Genomic DNA, 20,101 nt, shown 5'->3' with positions numbered 1-20,101 from the left:
AAGGTGTGCACCACCACAGTCCAGCTCATTAAAACGTATTTTAACAGAGCTCATGATCTTTCCACACTTCTGTGCAGTGCCCCATCACCAGCCCATGCACCCAGACTATTTTCCTTCCTCTTTGGATAGGTGTTGCTCTAGGCATGTGTGCACATCCAGCGATAGGAAGGGGAGACTTGAGGGCATTTCACTTGGCCACTGCTTGCTTTACATTTAAATACACAAATGACAACAGTTCTGCTCTTAAAAGTTAGAGAAGTTAGCAGGGCGGTGGTGGCACACGCCTTTAATCCCAGCACTCAGGAGGCAGAGGCAAGCAGATCTCTGTGTGTTCGAGGCCAGCCTGGTCTACTAGAGCTAGTTCCATGACAGGCTCCAAAGTTACAGAGAAACCCTATGTGGAATATCCTTCTGTACATGTGTTCCTTTTATTGGTTAATGAATAAAACTGCTTTGCTCTATGGAAGGACAGAATATAGCCAAGCTGAAAGAGATATATACAGAGAGAAGGTGGTATCAAAGAGATGCCATGTAGCTACTGAAGGAGAAAGATGCCAGAACAGAACCTTACTAGATAAGCCATAGCCTTGTGGTGATATACAGACTAATAGAAATTGGTTAATTTAATATGTAAGAGTTAGTTAATAAGAAGTCTGAACCATTGGCTAAACAGTGTAGCAATCAATATATTTTCTGTGTGATTATTTGGGTCTGGACATCCCGGAAATGAATGAGCAATATCCATTTACAAAATCCTGTCTCGAAACCCTCCCCCCCAAAAAGTTAGAGAAGTCACATGATAACGGATAGCTTGGACTTCACAGAAGCACTCAAGAAATAGTGGGTTTTTTTTTTAATATCACTAATCCATCGTAGGAACACGACACAGTGTAAATAACATCTTACAGCCACACCGCACTAAAAGGCTGGGGGGCTTTCACGTCCATCATTTAGCTTCCTCCTCGCAGTTATACTGTGAGATCGTGGGTCATCACCCCTATCCCATACGAGGGGAAACTCCTCATCCACACCAGAAAGAGGGAAGAAAGTAACTCGATGTGAATGTGGGTTGTCAAAGGTGGAAGCCAGCACAAGCCTCGGGCCCTGAGACCATCCCGATTTAAAACATATTAAACTGTTCCCTGCTACTGTCGGTTCTGCCGTTACCCTTCTACAGCAAGCAGTTTTTTCTTCTTTCAGTCTTTTTACGAGTGTAAATCTTACCTGTTAAGTTGAGAGCCAGTACAGTCAAGCTTGAACCCAGCTCTCCAGGCAGATTCTATACTATAGTTGTACCTGATAAACAGCCCTCCACTGCTCAGAGATCTGGGGAGTATGGCATTTAAATATTTAATTATTAAAAGACTTTTCATAACAAAAGGAGACAGGTTGGCTCCTAGCAGCAGCACTCTGCTTCCTCCAAAGAAGACAGAAGACAAATGAGCACAAAACTACATCCAAACGCAATTTATTTGAACTGCCAGGTGCTGACCACTGGGAAAAACTGCTTTTCATCCAAACTGAAGATCTCCAGACAGTGGACAGAATCACCGGAATCGACAGCCTAGCTGCTCAGGTCAAGGTAAGCTTTTCTTCCTACAGATTTCTTAGTCCACAGGATATTCTGGAGCCTGGCAGGTCCTGTGCTAAACAGCAAAAGGCAAATAGAACCCTCAGCAACCATGGAGGACCCTGAGGAGTAGCTCTAGGTGCCAACCAAGTAAGTTCTCTGTTATTTTTTTAGTCAATAACTCAAGTAAATTTTTTTTCCTTCTCAAAGATCTCTGATGCAGTTTGACAGATGAGAGGTTTTGTCAGTTTAAAAGGACAACCTCACCAAACAAATTTTAGCAAAATACAAGTAAGTAAGGCGTGTACCTGCAAGTTATAAAGGTGTGGGAACAAGTGCACGCTATCAAATTTCTCTCTCACCCTACCTTTCATAGTCTTAAAAATACTTTTCATTGGGCAAAAACATCTGTCACAGTCATTCTGACATAAATATGCTAAAACTTATGTTTTCCCAAGCCCCAAAAATTCTTGTGAGTTCCAGGGACCTGAATTGAAGGATCCACCTTAAACAGGTCAGATACACCCCTCTCAATTCCCTGGTCCTAATTTTTTTTTTGTCCCTAATCTTAAGTTTGTCCACTGTTCTTCCAATACTTTAAACAAGTGTAAGAGACACCAGACCTTTCTATACCAAAAACACCAGTCAGGAGCAAAGAGATCAGCTACCCCAGAATGTGACCAGCACCCAGCTTTTTCATGATCCCTCCCCAAGAAAACACCCACAAATAAGCAGGAAGCAGGCTTGAGAATCTGCAGTGCTAATTCCTTTAACCTGTTGTGCATAACCTCCTGCCTTTTTATTATAAAAGAGAGATGGAAATGTAATGGTCTGTCCTGTACCTTTAAGAGACAAGCACCCCCTACTCCCACTCCCCTGTCTGCCAACTAGTAGATCTTCCTTCTGCTTCCAGCCTGAACTCCTTCCTTTCTGTCTCTCTCCTGAAGAGGCAGTTTCTCCTCTCCTCTCATCCCCCCTCCTCTCTCTTTCTCTGTTTCTCTTTTTCTCTCTCTGCCTCTCTCTGCTCTTCCTCCTTCTCCCCTCCCCCTTTCCCTTTCCCCTCCATAACATACTAAATAAATACCACTTTCTCTGCGTGGCGTGCCTATCCATCTCTGTCTCTCACCTACCGCTGCTGACCATGAGACCAGCTGACCCGCTTCTCTCACCCACTGTGTGGCTCCCTGCCTGGGACCTGCTGCCTTTCGTGGCCTGCTGCCCATTGCTGCCACTCCAGGAACCCGCAGCATTTTGTTTTTGCCATTCCACTACCCAGTGTTACACCCGGGACCTCAGGTTTCTTGTCCCAGGTTCATATGCCAGAACCAAAGCAGGGAGATTATATAGCTCATAGGCCGGGGGGCGGGGGGGGGAGAGCTTGTGCCCAACTAGGATCAAGAGCTGAGCACTTTAGGCAGGCACCTGGGCTGCTGACAGCTTCAGGGCAGGAGGGGCCGAACCACCAAGAATGCTAAACTTTTTGGCGCCTTCCTTTTGTTGGAGATTCTCCGAGGGGGTGGAATTTGGGGAGAGAGAAAGCCAGGAATGGGGCTTTCTGGATCAAGCGAGAGTGAGCTGGAGGTTCCAACCACACACGAACTTTCTTTAGTGTTTGCTTAATATTAATTTTTTTATAATTTGAATATGTCTCAAAGAAGTAATGTGTAGCTGGATTTGTTGGTTCTCATGCTATCTATCTATCTATCTATCTATCTGTCTATCAATCTATCTATCAATCTATCTATCTATCATCTATCTATTTACCTACTTATTACCTATCTACCTATCATCTATCTATCTATCTATCTATCTATCTATCTATCTATCTATCTATCTATCTATCTATCTATCTTCTATCATCTATCGACCTATCTATCATCTATCGATCTATTTACTTATACCTATTATCTATCATCTATCTATCTATCTATCTATCTATCTATCTATCTATCTATCTATTTACCTACTTATTACCTATCTACCTATCTACCTATCTATCTATCTATCTATCATCTATCTATATCTATATATCATCTATCTATTTATCAATCATCTATCTATATCTATCAATCATTTATCTATCATCTATTTATCATCTATCAGTCTATCACCTATTTATCATCTATCTATCTATCCATCTATCATCTATCTCTCTGTGTGTGTATTTGGGGGAGCAAGTGTGTCATGGGGTGTGTGGTCAGAGGACAGCTGGGAGTGGCTCTTTTTCCACCTTCCTGGTCCTGAGGCTCCAGCTCAGGTTGTCAGGCGGAGCTGCAGGCACTGGTACCGTGGAGGCATCGTGCCAGTCCGACCATGCTTATCTCACCGTGACAGGTTGTCTTGCTCACATTTATTGTGACTGCGGATGTGTTTTGACTCACTTCTGTAACTTTCATTTGCATTTTCTGTAAATCATGCTTTTTTTCCCCTTGGTCCCCTCTCTTGCCTTTCCCTTTACTGGATCAATGATATTTTTGGTTTGTTTTGTTTTTGTATTCCCCTAACTGTCATTTCTCTTAGTACTTACCCAATCTGGTTATTTTTTTTCCTTGACTTATAAAACTCTAAATGTAATAAATTTTTTTAGCATGTTTTTCATTTATTTTACATACCAACCACAATTTCCTCTCCCTCCGACTTTCACCCACCCCCTCCCCACGTACTCCTTCCCCATCTCCATTCAGACAGGGCAGGCCTCCCTGGGCCTGCACAAAGCCTGGCCCATCAGGCTGAGGTAGCTCCTCCCCCTGCATAAAGGCTGCTCAGCTGCAGAAGATCTTAGCCCAGCAGTCCCAGTTCACCCCATTCTTACTCTCCATTTCCTGTCTTTTCTGTTTAATATTTTTATTTGATATTTTAGTTCTTTTCTTGTAACGTTTGCTTCTTGCTGGCTGCAGAGAGGGTGGATTCATACTTTCCCATGGGCTCGCCACTTGCCACAAGGAAAACTCTCTCCACAGACCACTTCTTCTTTTGGGGTTCATTTCCTTCCTTCCTTTACCTTTTTTTTTTAAACTGAGGCTTAGTCTTCACTAAAAAGAAAAGTAACTCCCAGTTTGCAATACTTTTTGGATGGAAATTGAATTATGGCTTGCTTAACGTTTGTCTTCATGCTTCGGGAATGCTGTTTTATTTTCTCCTGACCTCTGTTGCTGCTGAGAAGTCTGTGATCAGGTCAACTCATCTGTCTTTTCTCATTAATTAGTGATGCTGTCTGTTCATCTTAAAAACTTCAATTTGTGAATATGGAGGTGTACAGTCAGCACCGTTGCTTGAATGAGCTCAACTTCTTGAGTCTGGAAATTCATGTTTGGCCCAATTTGGTAAAACATCTAGTCATTCTGATTTGAAGGTGTCTCCCTTTGCCTTTGTATTTAGTCTTGCTTTCTATGTCTGACTACAAACAAGCTGAAATTTTTCACACTCATGTTCGTCTGTCGTGATCTCCTTCTCACATTCCTGCTCCTTTCTTTCACTGCAGCAGAATGAATTCCCCAGATGTGCCTTTTGGTTCCTTAAGTCTCTCTCCAGCTGTTTTTAAAACTCAAGAGTTTTACTTTGGAGTTTAACAAGTCAAGTTTTCACTTTTATTTCTTTTAGAATGACCTCGTGTCTTTTAGAAGCATCTTCTTGAAATGTCAGTTTCTTAACGAAGATGAACTTAGGGTGAACAGAAGGCAAATTAAACCTCAACTTGCCCACTGAAAATCCACTGCCCTTTTTAGTGAAAACCTGACAGGCTTTACATATATTCTAATCATCATTAGGTGATTAGGCATCTTGTGGTTAGTTGTCGGAAAATATCTCCTTTTAGAACTGCAATGTGCTGTTTATTACAATCATAACATCCCCGAGCTTCTCATGACATTGACATTTCTCTCCTTCCAATGCTTGAGTTTTCCCAGCTGGGAGTCTAAAGTGTCAGAGAGGCATCTGGACGTTCAGGGCTTCTTTTTCTTACCACTCCTTAGACATCGTGATACAACATTATTATCTACACAATTCATGCTTAATTAAGGACCACGCAATTGAGGTACAAAAAAATAATTGCAAAGATTTTATGATGTTTTCGGTGAGTTTATCTACCATTTTGTGTTAGTCACATTTCCAACTATCCTGGGGTGAGTGTGGCCTGAGACCATGGTTTGAAGACATCTGGAGGAGGTTAGAATAAAAGAAAGGTGTGATGCTATCTGTAGTGCCATCTTGACTGACTTTGGATCTTTGATTCCAAATATTCCATTGCTGTGTTTTTCTCTCACGAGACTTTTCTGGGCTTCTTATCATTTACCCAAGTCTCCCCGGGATCAAGCTACCTGAAGTTACCTCAGAGGATCACATTGGTAGAGGATTGCTCACCCCTTCCTAGTCAGTCTATAGGCCTCATGCAGTGCCCTCATGAACCACTTTGCCCTAAGAAGGACCAAGAAGGACCCTGCAGCAAAGCCTCCTTCAAAACTGCTTCAGGCTGACAGATCTTCACAGAAACACTAACCTCTGGACTTCCCCAAGACAGCATTCTGCACTTGCTGTTGGAGTCTCCCGCCACTATGTTCTGCTGTCTCTTAGGCACCAGCTGGTCTTATATCCACCCAGAGACAAGGAGAGCACAGATCATATTTCAGCACACTGTAGCACACAGATAAGGTCTGACAGCCTAGTGGAGTGCAGATTCTTGTCCCCACAGCCCAGGCACACTGAGTAAGAATCTGCTCTGTGAACAGGAGACGGGATCACATACTGGACACTGGCTCCTTCCTGCTTCTCTTCAAGACAGTGTCCCACCAATTTTTTTATATGTTTGGTTCACAATATTTGCTAAACTCTCTGCTGATATCTTTGTTGGCTCATGGGATATTATATGCATGAACTTAATTTGCAAATATCTGGGGATTTTCTAGATTTTGTTTTCACTTTACCTTACTGCAAATTTGGCCAGAGAATAATTTTAACCCTTAGGTGTATTGAAAGTCATTTTGTGATTCAAAATGTGATATGTTTTGATGGCTGTTGCATGTATATGTGTTTTGGTGACTGTTTCATCTGTGTGTATTTTGTAGTTGATACTGTTTCATGAATGCCAATTAGGCTAAATCAAGTACTCTATAAGCTGACTTTTGCCTGCTTTTACTATCAGTTACTAAGAAATGCCAGAATCTCCAATGATAGTTATAAGTATTTTATTTATTCCTTTAGTGAATTTTTATCTCATGTATTTTGAAAGTCTGTTGTTTGATGAGTTGATCCTTTTGTTTTCATTAAATAACACAGTGTTTCTCTGATAACAAGGTCACTTAAAATTATTATTGCACATCAGACCTGTCAATTATCATTGCACTTGAAAGTTGACACTATTTATAGCTGTAGAGACTGAGTAAAACTGAAGTTTAATTAGTAAATACTGTAGAAAACACTACATTAGTGTTTTTTGTTTGCTTTTGTTTTTCAAGACAGGGTTTCTCTATGTAGCTCTAGCTGTCTTGGAACTTGCTCTGTAGGTCAGTTAGCCTTAAACTCAGAGATTTGCCTGTCTCTGCCTCCCACGTGCTTGGATTAGAACATGTTCCACCATGCTTGGTGAGGTTGCTGTGAGGCTTAGGAATCATAGCTGCTTTAAGTAATATTTCTATGATACAGTCATCTAATAGTTTTTAATTTTTATTTTCTGGTTTTCAATTTTGTTATATGTTTATTCTCAAATACTCATATTTTTATGTTTCTTACTTTTTTTTAAAATCTTCCCCCCTCATTATGATTTATTCCCATTAATTCTGATCTGATCACAACACAACATAATCAAACTAAGCCACATCTAAATAATTAAAATGAAACTAAGATTTGAACCTCCTAGAAAAGCTTCTGTTAAAGCAAGGTAATTCATAGTGACTTTTTTCTTGGTGGTGGTGGCAAGCAAACTAACTATTAATAATACCAAAACAAAGCGTAAAATTATGTGATACCATTGTTACAATGTTTTATTTTCAATATCACAGAATCCTACTTTATTTGATTAATTTCAACATTTTGTACATTAAAGAGAACACCACAAACTGCTTAACTGTTGACTGCCATTTCAAACGAATCAACTCTGCATTTTAAATGGACCAAAGAGCAGTAGCTCAGATTGTTTTTATAGTGTATTCATGACAATCTGCAGTGTTATTATTCACATTACACAAGAACATTAAATATTAATTTGGCCAAGATCCATCAGATCTAACCTTTAAAAAAAAAGTCAATCCCAGAGACAAGAATGCCAGGATCGTGTTACCACTTTCTGTTGCAAAACAAGGGGAAACATTGAGTGCATAGGAGGCAGAAAACTCTAGCAGGGGTTATTTACAAGTATTTCCCTTTTCTCTTTTAGGTTTACCAGAATAAATATTTGCACAGCTGAAAGTGTTGCTAGTAGCAGGTTCTTGTTGACTGCCCCGGGCAAGGCAAATATCTAGTCATAGCTGGAGCATGCGGTTTGGGAGAAGACAGCTCATTATATAAGGTATATGTGGCTGTTGTCCGGACATGGCTTCACTTTTGAGTGAACCCTTAGCAACTTGTAGTCATTAGCTATATCATTCTTTCTTAAAGATTTTTTGGTATACACTTCTTAGACCGAACACTTAGGCATGCAAATGCATTGCTGTTTTTGCTGCCCTGGACCTGGAATCTCTCTTGCATCCCTTATTTCTGCCCCTGGCATGATTTGTCGCTCTCTGGCAAACTAAGGCAAGGTTAGCAGTTCATCCCATATTCTCCATGCTGTGGCGTTCAACTTCCGAAGTGGCACTGCAGTGTTAGACGCTGGTAAGCAGCCCATGGGTTATGAGTGGCATGTCAATCCCTCCTCCTAATCTTTGGGTTCTAATCCCCGTCCCCACTGCATCAGATGTCATTATCCGGGTCTTTATTGGCAGTGGATAGCTGTCTTGCATGCTACTTTCTGTCACTGCTGGGACCCACAGAAACCCCAGGCAGTGGGTTGGTCTTCCCTGGGCTAGTCTGCCGTGTTTCCAGTTTGCATAGCGCTATGCCGTGAGACAGACACTCACAGTGTGTCCTGCTGAAGCTGCAATGGGAAGGCAGGCCACACTTCTCACTCTCTGTCTAAATCAGGACCCAGTAGACTGTGCTGTGATGGCCAACCAGTGTTTCCCAAATCTCGGTAGCTGAGGAAGTCAGTTTGAAGCCCCTTGGTTCCATGGCTTCTTCGTCCCTGGATTTAGGCAGGAACTGATATAGACAGATAAAAGACAGCTGCTGCCGGGCTAAGGTAAAGAGAATAAAATGAGTTCTGTGTAGGTTAGTAAAACTCACCCCCCTCTCCACCCTTTCGCCACAGAAAGTCAGATGGGGAAAGCCTGACAGCAATCCGTGAAGAAGTTTGGTTTATCTAGGACAACACAGAGAATCTGCTAAAACACAATCCACCCTATGACTCCGGTGTTCCTAAACTTAAGGAGGGTTGTCGGTCTCTTAGATAATTGGTGGTGAGGTGTTAGTGGTCATGCGGCCACAGTTCTTATGATTCTTTTTCGTGTTCCTTTCTCACATCAAATTCTCTTCCATGGTGAAGGAAGCTGTCTTGGGCTCAGGAGAAATGGCTTGCTCCTCATTTCGTCCCTGTCCTAGATTAAAGCCCTGGCCTTTGCGGCTCCAGAGAACTTGATTTTTGCAAACCATAGACCTGGTTTTATTTAGGATTTTTTTTCCTGCTGGAGTTGGGGCAATCTCTCTGTAACTTAGCAGCTGTGGATAGGATGTGTTTGTTCTTTTTGCTTTTTTTTTCTGATGATGATTTGTTGTTCATTTGTTGCTATTGTATTTCCTGTGTTCCCAGGGCTTGGTGGGACGGAAGAGTCCTAGGGAAGCCAAAGACAGCCAATCAAAGGAGAGGACAGAGTGAGCTCTTCACCGCTGGGAAGCAGGGAAGTGGCTGCCAAGATAAAGCCTGCATGGGGGGCCTTTTGGTGGGGCCGGGCTGTGCTCTCTTGTCCGCAGTCACCAAGACTGACTAATCTATAAAGGGTCTTTCCTTTGGGGATCGCATGACAAGGCTCTTGTTAAACACAGGTGGACTACACCAGTCCTCAAGGGGCATCCGAGGGAAGTAGCAGACGGGTAAGGCAGGAAGTGCGGCTCAGGAGCTGGTTTCATGAGAGTTTAAAAGGCCACGAGCCGTCACTTTCTCATCAGACTGTTTCTGTTCTTATATATTATTTAATCCAAGTATTGGGTTCCACCCTGACACTTCCTACACACCTGAGTTTTCTTTACAACCTTGTATATTTGAAAAGGAGCAATTATTTTGAGTTCTCTACTCCTGCATGGATTGTCTTGGGGAGATGCAAAGAAAAATTTATCTATATTGATCCAGAGAAATCAGGATAGGTCTCAGAACGGGTTCCAGCTTGGAGAACCAATGAGTTTATTGGGTTTACTATAGGAACCAATATGACTAAGGGCAGCTTCAATGGAAAGTTCCCTGCACAACGGATAGGCACCTGAACCATAGAAAATCCCCTCCCAAGCCACTCATTCACTTCTTATATTATTTAAACAAAGCTTAGGAGAGGAGAGTCTCAGGCAGGTTTCATCCAGGCTGGCGAGACATAGCCCCGCCGCCACCCCATATTACTACAAATGACGCCCAGACGTGTGGCTAACTGAGTCCACAGAAAGCCTGAGAAAGCTTGGAAAAGAATAGAGTAAAGCATGTTTCTTGTGGCAATTTCTCGGGTCTACTCTGCTTGCTAGAGGCAAGCAAGAGCCTCATCTAAGAGAGGCTTCCTGACTCAGCTTCAGCTGCAAAGCCTGCAGCTCATTAAGAGGTCCTGCCACGAAACACTTAAACGGTGTTGGCGAAAAGCTGAACGCATGCTTTTCGGTTTTCAGCCATAGCAGGAAAAAAGCTGCGCGTTTAAAAATGCCGGCTTTCTGGGCTGTCCTGCCAGGGCAAACTCTGACTGTTTGAGGCAGGAGGGCCAGCTACCGAGAGACGACTTGAGTGTTGTCTGTTGTAGCTCGCTGGCTGGCAGGGACCTTACAGCCAGTACCTCAGCCATGAGGCTGGAAAGCTAAGGAATGGGCTACATCTAGCCCGCAAAGCCACGGCTTTAATTCTACTGATATTGCTTGCTAAATTAAGGCTCTTGTGGTCAGAAAAAGAGAGATACACAGTAAAGAGAGATTCAAAGACAAAGAAAAATTTTAAATGATTTACAGTGTTAAAAATATATGCAGACTAAAAGTTAAAATTCTTAAAGTAAACCTCTGTGACTTCAAGGTGTGGTAGCACACGCCTTTAATCCCAGTGCCTAGAAGGCAGAGACGAACAGATCTCTGTGAGTTCAAGGTGTGGTAGCACACGCCTTTAATCCCAATGCCTGGGAGGCAGAGACAGGCGGATCTCTGAGAGTTCAAAGACAGCCTGGTCTACAGGGTTATTCCAGGTCAAAGATATATGCTCAAAAAGCAAAAAGTTAACCTAGGAATGTCACAGCTTAGATTCTTAAGCGCCTAGTGATTTAAAGGCGCAAATCAAAAGTGCTCCTGGATAGTAAAAAATTGCAGATTCACAATAGCACAGATTCAGACCACTAAATGAGTCACACTGTTGGATGAATGTACGTAGGCTTGGGAGAGAGAAGAAAAAGAATATAGAGAATAAAGTTAATGGTTTAAAAAAAAAAAGGTAAAGTCTTTAAAGAGACAGAATAAAGTAAAGTGATAGAGTAAAAATAAGCCGCGTAAAGATGAAAAATTCACAGAGAGTCTGGATTCTTTGTATTATTGTGTTTTCTTTAAAATTTTTGACTGTGAAGGAGCTAAGTACAAAGAGACATTTTATTATATGGGCTGCCAAGTGGAACCAGAACGGATATCATGAGGGTATGATTTCAGAATTTGGGTCTAAGGATATGATGCTTTGGAAAGGAGTTTCTTATTTTGTTTTCACAGAGGATGAGACCCTGTTCATTTCTTCTATTCCGATTTGGTATGATGGACCACGTCCTCCTGAAGGGTTGCTGTGAACATCTTCAGAAAATTGCTTCGCTCAACTGCCAACTGAGATGAAACTAGCACACAGGTTATACCATGAAAGACCTAATTAACGACGCCCCCATTCAGCAGGAAGCAGTTTGGAGAGAAAAAACTGCGCCCATGTTCCCAAATATGATTTATAAATGTTCTTTTACATTTAAAGGGGGATATGATATAGACATGAATAATTTGCATTAGTATAGATTTTGCTTTATTGGTAGAGATTTACAGTCAATTTTGTTATATGTATAAATGTTTCTGATGTAACTTTTACTTGATAACTGTTTTGTTATATGTAATTTTGCTATGTTAAAGTTAAAGCCTTTCTTTTTTGTTTAAACAGAAAAAGGGGAAGTGATGGGGGAGTGTCATATATCAATCTGTTGATTTCATTGGCTAAGCAATAAAGAAACTGCTAGGCCCATTGGATAGGCCCACCCTTAGGTGGGTGGAGTAAACAGAACAGAATGCCGGGAGGAAGAGGAAGTGAGGTCAGACTCCACAGCTCTCCTCTCCAGAGCAGACGCAAGAGAGACGCCATGCTACCTGCTCCAGGGAAGACGCACGCTATGAAGCTCCGACCCAGGATGGACTTAGGCTAGAATCTTCCCGGTAAGCGCACTTAGGGGCGCTACATAGATGATTAGAAATGGGCTAAATTAATATGTGAGAATTAGCCAGTAAGGGCTAGAGCTAAGGGCCAAAGCAGTGTTTAAATGAATACAGTGTCTGTGTAATTATTTCGGGGCATAAGCTAGCCGGAGCAGGCGGCTGGGGGTTTTGGGGACGCAGCCCCGCCGCCGCTCCATATTACTACAGGCGAGTCCCAGGGATCTCGTGAGCTCCCTTCTTTCCATAAGGGTTTGTAAATGGGCTCAATCCCATAAGGGGGTCATGAGGGTAGAGACAGCTGCAGATTTGTGTACACTTCTCATGAAAGATCTATATCACATCTATCTATCAGTTTATCTGTCTATTTATCTATCTGTCTATCTATCTATCCTTCTTTCTGTCTGTCTGTTTGTCTGTCTGTCTATTCAAATATTTAAGAAGTAACACACACACAATCCTATCTCTGAATTATATCAGTTCACACAAAAGGGGCATTGATTTACAGTATTTATTCATCCAAAATCACATGATAAAAGCAAATAAAATTAATTATATAGTTCTGTATTCTGCCTTTTATTTTAAAAAATCACATAAAGTGATAAATAGATTCATTATCTGTTCTAGGAAGCATGATTTTCATGCCTGTATACCAGGCTATTCTGTTGTTGAATGGAAATACATTTGAAGAGCTTCTTACTGCAGCTTTCATTTGGTATTTGTGTAGGTTATTGCATATTAATTATGTCTGTCATCCTGAAATGCTTACATACATGTTGAGGTCTTCATGAGTCTGTAGTGGAGGTGTCTGTGGGTTAACACCCAAACGTTAAAGTACACAGTCAAACCGTGTGAACTTGGTTGGGATTTCTTGATTATGTCCCAGTTTCCTCCTATGTGACCTCATATGTTATAACAGTGTACCACTGTTATTTTATACATGTATAGATGTAAAAAGAGGCCAGAGAAACCGTGCTTTGTTACCACTTCTAATCTTCCCTTTGTGATTATTGTGTTTCTGGACTTACTTAAGCACAAAACAATTATTTTCTGTTATACTTTTGTGTATCTGTAAAGGAGAAGTTAGAGCCTTGGCTAAAGTATTCACACCTAAGGTTCCCTGTTTTTCGGAGTGAGCATACAGTTCTGCATGTCTGTTGATTGACTGGCACCGTGATGCAGCCTTAAGAACAAGAAAAAAGCAATTTCTCTGCCCCAGGATTTCCTTCCAGTCCCTGACTTCCATCCTTAAAACCCTCACTCTGTGGCAGTGACCACAGGGCCACATTGCTGCTTAGTTAGCACTGACCATAAGGGACACCTCACTAAAACATGTCCCTCAGAGAGTGCATGTGATGTCCTGCAGAATGCCCAACAGAATCATCAAACTAATTTGTTCTCCCGCCAGCAAGGTCTAAGTTATGGTCTCCTTTTAGATTCTGGTCCTTGTGGGGAACCACCACGATCAATCTCTGCAGTCTTCACCGTGGCTAGGAAAAGGAGCCTGCCTAGACATCCATCAGCAGTCAACGCACAAAGAAATACAGTAGATGTAACAACGTGATGGAAGTTTATTCAGCTGTAAAGAAAAACAAAAGCATGACACTTGCCTGAAACGGGATGGAACTGGAAACTACTATGCTAAGCAACGTCTCTCATACTTAGACAAATATCACAGACTATCTCTCACGTGTAGATCCTAGATTTTAGTTTTTATGTATGCATGGGGTATAAGTCATGAAACTAACCCCATGACATAAAAACAGAATGGGGATGACCAGGAAAGAGAGGAGGTCGATGGGAGGCGAGTAGGGAGATGGGGAAGGGAGCTGTGCAAACAGGGGCTGTAGACAGACTGTATGAACATGCTATAATCAAGCCCATATTAATGCGTCTGCTAACTAAAGGCAGTTTGCCAGTTTGGAAGCTGGTAAATAGTGTCTCATTTTAGTTTTTACTTCTTTTGCAGGTAGACCTGTTATAATATATTTTCATATATTTTGACCACTTTTCTTCCAGTTGTTGGAATACTTGACTAACTTGGTTTTTATATTAAATTTTTAATGGTTAGAAGTTCTTGGAGCTGGAGAGATGGCTCAAGATTAAGAACATTTACTGCTCTCCCAGAAGACCCAAGTTCGGTTCCCAGAACAGGCTCTAGACTGTCAAACGCCTGTAATTCCAGTTCCAGGAATCAGGTACCGTCCAAGGGCACATGTACACACGCACTCACTCATAGGCACTAATACAAATGAAATCTTTTTAAAAAATTGTTGGGGTCTGAGAAACGGCTCCACAGTAAAAAGCACTGCTCTTATAAAGGACCCCAGTATGGTTCTCAGCACCCACATCAAGCAGATCACAGCTCCGGGAGACTCAGACCCTTCTAGGTTCCACAGGCACCCATGTGTGCACACACACACACGCACAGAACAGACACACTCACACACCCAGACAGACACACACGTGCCCGCACATTTAACAATAAACTAACAAGACTTTAGGAGTTCTCTCCGTGCGGCTCCATAGATTCTACGAGAAAGGTGTTGCTCTTCCGGCCTCCATCTCTGCAGGTAATTTTCTCTCCTACTCTTTAGTCTGTTGTTTTTTTAAAAAAAAATTGAATTTTTTAAATTTTATTTTTCTCTCATATATGACGTTACATCCTGACCACAGTTTCCCCTCCCTCGCCCCTCCCCACCCCCACCCTGGCCCATACACTCCTCCTGGATATCACTTCAGAAAAGGGCAGCCTCCCCACGGATATTAATCAAATGTGGCATATAAAGTTGCAGTGAGACTAAGCACCTCCCCTCCTAGTGAGGCTGGATGAGGCGACCCTGTGAGAGGAAAAGGGTCCCAAAAGCAGCAAAGGAGTCAGAGACAGCCCCTGCTTTCACTGTTAGGAGACCCACAAGAAGACCAAGTTACAAACAACACACATGCAGAGTGCCTAGGTCAGACCCATGCAGGCTCCCTGGTTGTTGGTTCAGTTTCTGTGAGCCCCTATGAGTCCCGCTAAGCTCAGGCTAGTTGACTCCAACATCACTGTCTCTCCTCTCTTCCACAGGATTCCCTGAGCTCCGCCTAAAGTTTGGCTGTGGGTCCTGCATCTGCTCTTATCAGTTGCTGGATGGACTCTCTGGTGATGGTTATGCTAGGCTCCTGTCAACAAGTATATCAGAATAGCACTAGGAATAGTTCTACCGACAAAAATAGAATTATTTTGTCACATGCATATATATCTCTTGGTGTGCAGCAAAATCAATGACTATTTCCTGTGTTGTTTTACTTGGTTATTTTTAAGAAGGTCTCTCTAAACTTAAAATAAGTATTAATATTTTCTAATTATTTTGTGGCTGTTTGGACCAATTATTTTGTGAAGACTTGTATTTATTTTTACTTATGTGTATGTGTCTGCATGCATTTATGTCATTTGCACGCAGGTGCCCAGGTAGGAAGAGGGAATTGGATCATCTGGAGTCGGAGTTACAGGTGGGTGTAAACCATTTTACATTAGTGCTGGGAGCCCAACTCCAGGCCTCTGGAAGAGCAGCAAGTGCTCCCAGCTGCCACACATCTCTGGGCCCTGCAAGACTCATTCTTTATGTATGTGAATCTTCCCATGGTAAAGATCTACACCATCAATGACTTGTATCAACATCAGGATGGTCTTACTTTCATTGATTCAAGGAGGCAGCTTCTTCAAATACAAATACCTTTATTTTCAACAGGATCTGTAACTAGACTAGCTATTGTTTTATTCAAAATTATTAATTTGAGAATCTTGTATAGTATATCAGTATATTATGAGCATAGTAACCCTTCCCCCGACTCCTTCCACTCTCCCTTCCCACCCACCCAGCTTAGTGTCCTCTATGTTTGCTGTTCTTTTTATACCCATCATGTCTAACTTGTACCCCCCGTATGTTTTCGGATGTGTGGCCTTACACTGGGCATGGATGACTGCCATGGGCCACAGTCTTCAAGTCAACTGTCTCCCTCTCCCTCCCATCACCTCCCAAAGCTCCTATGTCCTCAGCAAGGGGCGGAGCTTCATGCCCACCTCCCCTCTGTGTGCTGGGATTCCATCAGGCTGGAGCTTTCACAGGTCTTATGCCTACGGTCTCAACTGCTGCGAGTTCACACAAGCAACTGTTCTGCTGTATCCAGAAGATGCTGTTTCCCTGCAGTCATCCATGAACTCTGCCTCTCTCTGCCTGTGTTCCCCATCTCCTGCAATGATCTCTGACCCTTGGCGGGAAGGCTCATTGAGGGTTGAGAATCCAGCAGTTTCCCAGTCTCTTCACGTCTCTGTGCTCTATACCAGCTCCTGCACATAGAAGCCTCTCTGATGAGTTCCAATGGGACAGCTATTCTGGTCCAAGGCTTTGTCTCCTCTTCTTGATCCTGCATCATATTGTTTTTAACAATCGATTAATATGATTATGTAATTTAGCAAACAAATATATACTTTTGCAAATGAATTATGCTTGGACCTGGATTGTCCTGGGCAAACTGGTACTAGGCCATCCCGTGTAGGATCACTTTAAATGTATTTTCATATCTGATAGCAAAAATTTCTCCCCATTACTTATTGTTCATCTTGGTCACTTTTGGGAACGAAACTATATATATCAAGTGATATTCAGATAACCATGGATGAAGTTTTACTCCATATGTAAATAGAGTTCTACTTCATATGGTATGTTGTTTTCTCAAAATAAACAGGCATGTGTTTGTTTTGACTTTTGGGTTTATGGAATTTATGGTCACCCCTGTGATTTTCCTTGAGCTTGTTAGCATGTGGCTGAGACCTTCTGCAGGGGTCCACCTGCTCTGCCTACATCACGACATCAGAACCTTCCACTAACCATGCTTCCAGGTACCACTTACATCTTTCCCTTTATTCCGCTTTCTCACAGTCTGCCTGCGGCTGGAGGCAGACTCTTTGCTAATTAGTTCAGGGCAGGGAATTTCGACACAGCCTCAGTTCAGATTGTTCCCGGAGCGAAGGGCGTGTGACTTCTTGCCCATACGATTGCAGGTCCAAGAGTGGATGGAGGAACACAGGCCTTTTTCCATAAACCAGGCCGGAAAGTCATCCTCGGATCCCATCTGCCTCTCCCCGTGGCAAGGGGTTGCTATTGTTGTTTATTAACCGTTAACAATTAACTTATCGTGTAACGCTTACATTACAGCATGAAGATGCGTGGGATGGAGGGGGCACAGCTCCTTCAAGGCTGCAGTCCAACCCCCCCCTTTCCTCTATGAAGCAATGCTATAACTCTTTGCTTTCCCAGGATTTAAGAACACAAGGAAGCTTAGTGAGTGTTTGTTTAAAAGGTTTTGAATGACTTTCCAAGCAGTAGCCATCACAGGGCTTGCCATTTGTGGTATTAGTTTTAATTTGTTTTTGCTAAGTGGTACTAATTTTATTTTGTTTTTCACTAGTAAAAACATTTGGAAAAGAAGTGATACATTCCTAATCCAACAAGGGCCTCAGGTTCTAGTGGCCAATCCTTGAACCTAAGGGCCAGTGGATTTTGTTTTGTTTTGTTGTTGGGGAGGGTGCACCATCTTTGCTTTGTCTTTCCATTCTGTCCTATCCCTGACTAGGTCACGACCACTGCTCTTGTCTGGCTATGTCTCCCTGTGCCTTCACCTCACACCTGACCCCATTTGTTAGAAATTGGGGCCAGCTAGAATGGCATTCTCCTTTGATACCGGTCAACACGCCTTTTTGTTTGCTCTCATCTGAAGGATTCCTTACTAACACTAGCCACACCTGACTCCACAGGATCTAGGTTCTCTAGGTGGATTGTGGCTTGGGTTTTCCATGCAGAGGGAGGCTGCGAATGGAGTTACTCTTACTTCATCTTAGCTTACCAGCTTGATATCTGTGACATTTACAGAGTAAAGGACCACTGAGCATTGCTGTTTGAGGCTTTCACCTTGCCCTTGGGCGTCTTGGTGTGTGAGTGGCCCTGCTTACTCTTCCTACTTGATTCTTATGCTCCGTGTGCAAGCTTCCTTCTGACTCTAGTAATGAGTGTCCCTCTATCACATGCAAGATACTGTAGTGCTTTGCTGAATTACAGATGAAATAATAATAGATCGCAATGCTGATAAAAATCTAGCCATACTCCTGTGACCGAGGCCCATGAGACTCTCACTGTTTAAGAGGTGAGATACAATGGGTGAATAAAGTGTTATTAAAACACTGTCTTCAGAGATCAAAAATATGTTTTGTTTTGTTTTGTTTTAAAAAAAGATTTGTGTGTATATGTCTGTTGGAAGAAGGGAGTTGGATACCCAGGAGCTGGAAATACAAAAGATTTTGAGCCACGTGACACAGGAGCTGGGAACAGAAGTCAGGACCGCTGGAAAAGTAAGACTATCCTGTCAGTCCCATTCCCCCTCATGGTCACAGAGATTCTGACAGGCTGTCTCCTAGAAGGTGGTTTCATTCATTCATTCATTCATTCATTCATTCATTTTGTGTGCGCGCGTGTATGTGTGCGTGCGCGTGTGTGTATGTGGGTGTAGAGGCCAGAGCTTGACCTTCAGTGTCTTCCTCAATTGCTCTCCGCCTTGTGTTTGGAGGCAGGGTCTCCCACTGAACCGGGAGCTCACCAGCGGGCCAGGTTGGCTAGCCAGCAAGCCCCAGGGGTGGATCCAGTCCTCCTGTCTTCATCTTTCCAACATGGGGCTTGGAGGTGGATGCAGCACAGATGGCTCTTTACATAGGGGCTGAGGATCAAACGCAGACTGTCTCGTGCACTTTCCCAGCTGAGGCATCAATGGGCACAGAAGGGCCCCACTGAATGTGCGTGACTGAAGCAATGGCAAAACCCGAACCCACCACACTCTAGACATTTCCCGAGCATCTGAGGCTGAGTAGGAAGGACTACTCAGTATTTTCTTGAAAGGTTACCAGGAAGATCCAACTTCTAGCAAGCTGTGACCCAGACTTTGTTTTCCAGCGCAGAGAGAGCTAAGCCTTTAGACTCTGCTTTCCTTTGCAAAGTCTTTGCCAAAGGTGGGTCAGTTTTGAAACAGCTTATCCAGTGCTATTCACTGCAGGAGGCCATAAAGACTCCCACGAGAAGCTCAGATAGGCATTGTTTCCTGTTGTAACACAAAGGCAAATGTTCTTCGCCTCTGGCATTGACTGAACTCTAGGGTGACTTTGGGGTTCAGGCTTTAGGGTATCAGGTCTGATCCTGGCAGAGAGCCTGCCTCCCACGGGTGGTGGCCTTGTGTTATGCTTCCCAGCAGCCACCTCAAACAGGTAGGTATCTTTACTCAGAGATGAGAGAGTGTTTCAGTTCCGGGGATCGCTCTGAGGTAAGGCTCTCTTTGGAGGGCTCCTAGTTGCTACTGGCCCTTTAGGAAGCCTTAGATGGCTTCTCCAAGCGGGCCGCGCCCATGGGCGCTAGGTCCCTAGCCAACTTCTGCAGATGCCTCCCGGGGCCGCCCGAGCTCTCTGCGGCGCAGATCCGAGCCTGGCCGGCGGGGGCGCTCTCCCGTGGGAACTTGCAGAGGCACCGAGTCGGGCGGGACCGGGCCGCCCCGCCACCTCCACCCCCTGGACTGGCAAAGTTGCCCGGGACTCCAGGAGCGTCGCTGCGGACGCTGGAGAGCAGGCGCTCGTCTCCGCCTGCCCTGCGTCCTCCGCCGCTGACTGGCCGGAGCCCGGTCGCCCCGTCGCTCCGAGGTCCCCAGAGGGCATGCGGCAGCCGCCGAACACTCGGCTCCCGGGCTCGGCGGCGCGGGCGATCGAGAGCGGTGAGTGCGGTGAGCGGAGAGGGATGGGAGTTCCCGGCAGGGACTTTTTCGAGCTTCTCTGGTCTCTTGTCCTCTCCAAACTCCCGGGAC

At 43.5% G+C, this 20,101-nt stretch overlaps 1 protein-coding gene across 1 annotated transcript in view; it reads left to right on the top strand.

Annotated features, from left to right (window-relative positions):
• The first annotated feature begins 19,839 nt into the window (after positions 1-19,839).
• Lpar3 (lysophosphatidic acid receptor 3) overlaps positions 19,840-20,101 on the top strand; it is a 63,420-nt gene continuing 63,158 nt past the window's right edge. The window contains exon 1 of the mRNA XM_075981139.1: positions 19,840-20,011. The gene's annotated coding sequence lies outside the window, so the exon portion shown is untranslated. The remainder of the gene's footprint in view (positions 20,012-20,101) is intronic.

The sequence above is a fragment of the Microtus pennsylvanicus genome, chromosome 7 (genome assembly GCF_037038515.1).
Source record: "Microtus pennsylvanicus isolate mMicPen1 chromosome 7, mMicPen1.hap1, whole genome shotgun sequence".
NCBI classification, from domain to species: domain Eukaryota; kingdom Metazoa; phylum Chordata; class Mammalia; order Rodentia; family Cricetidae; genus Microtus; species Microtus pennsylvanicus.
Note: the sequence above shows the minus strand (reverse complement) of the source record. Positions and strands in the feature narration are given on the sequence as shown.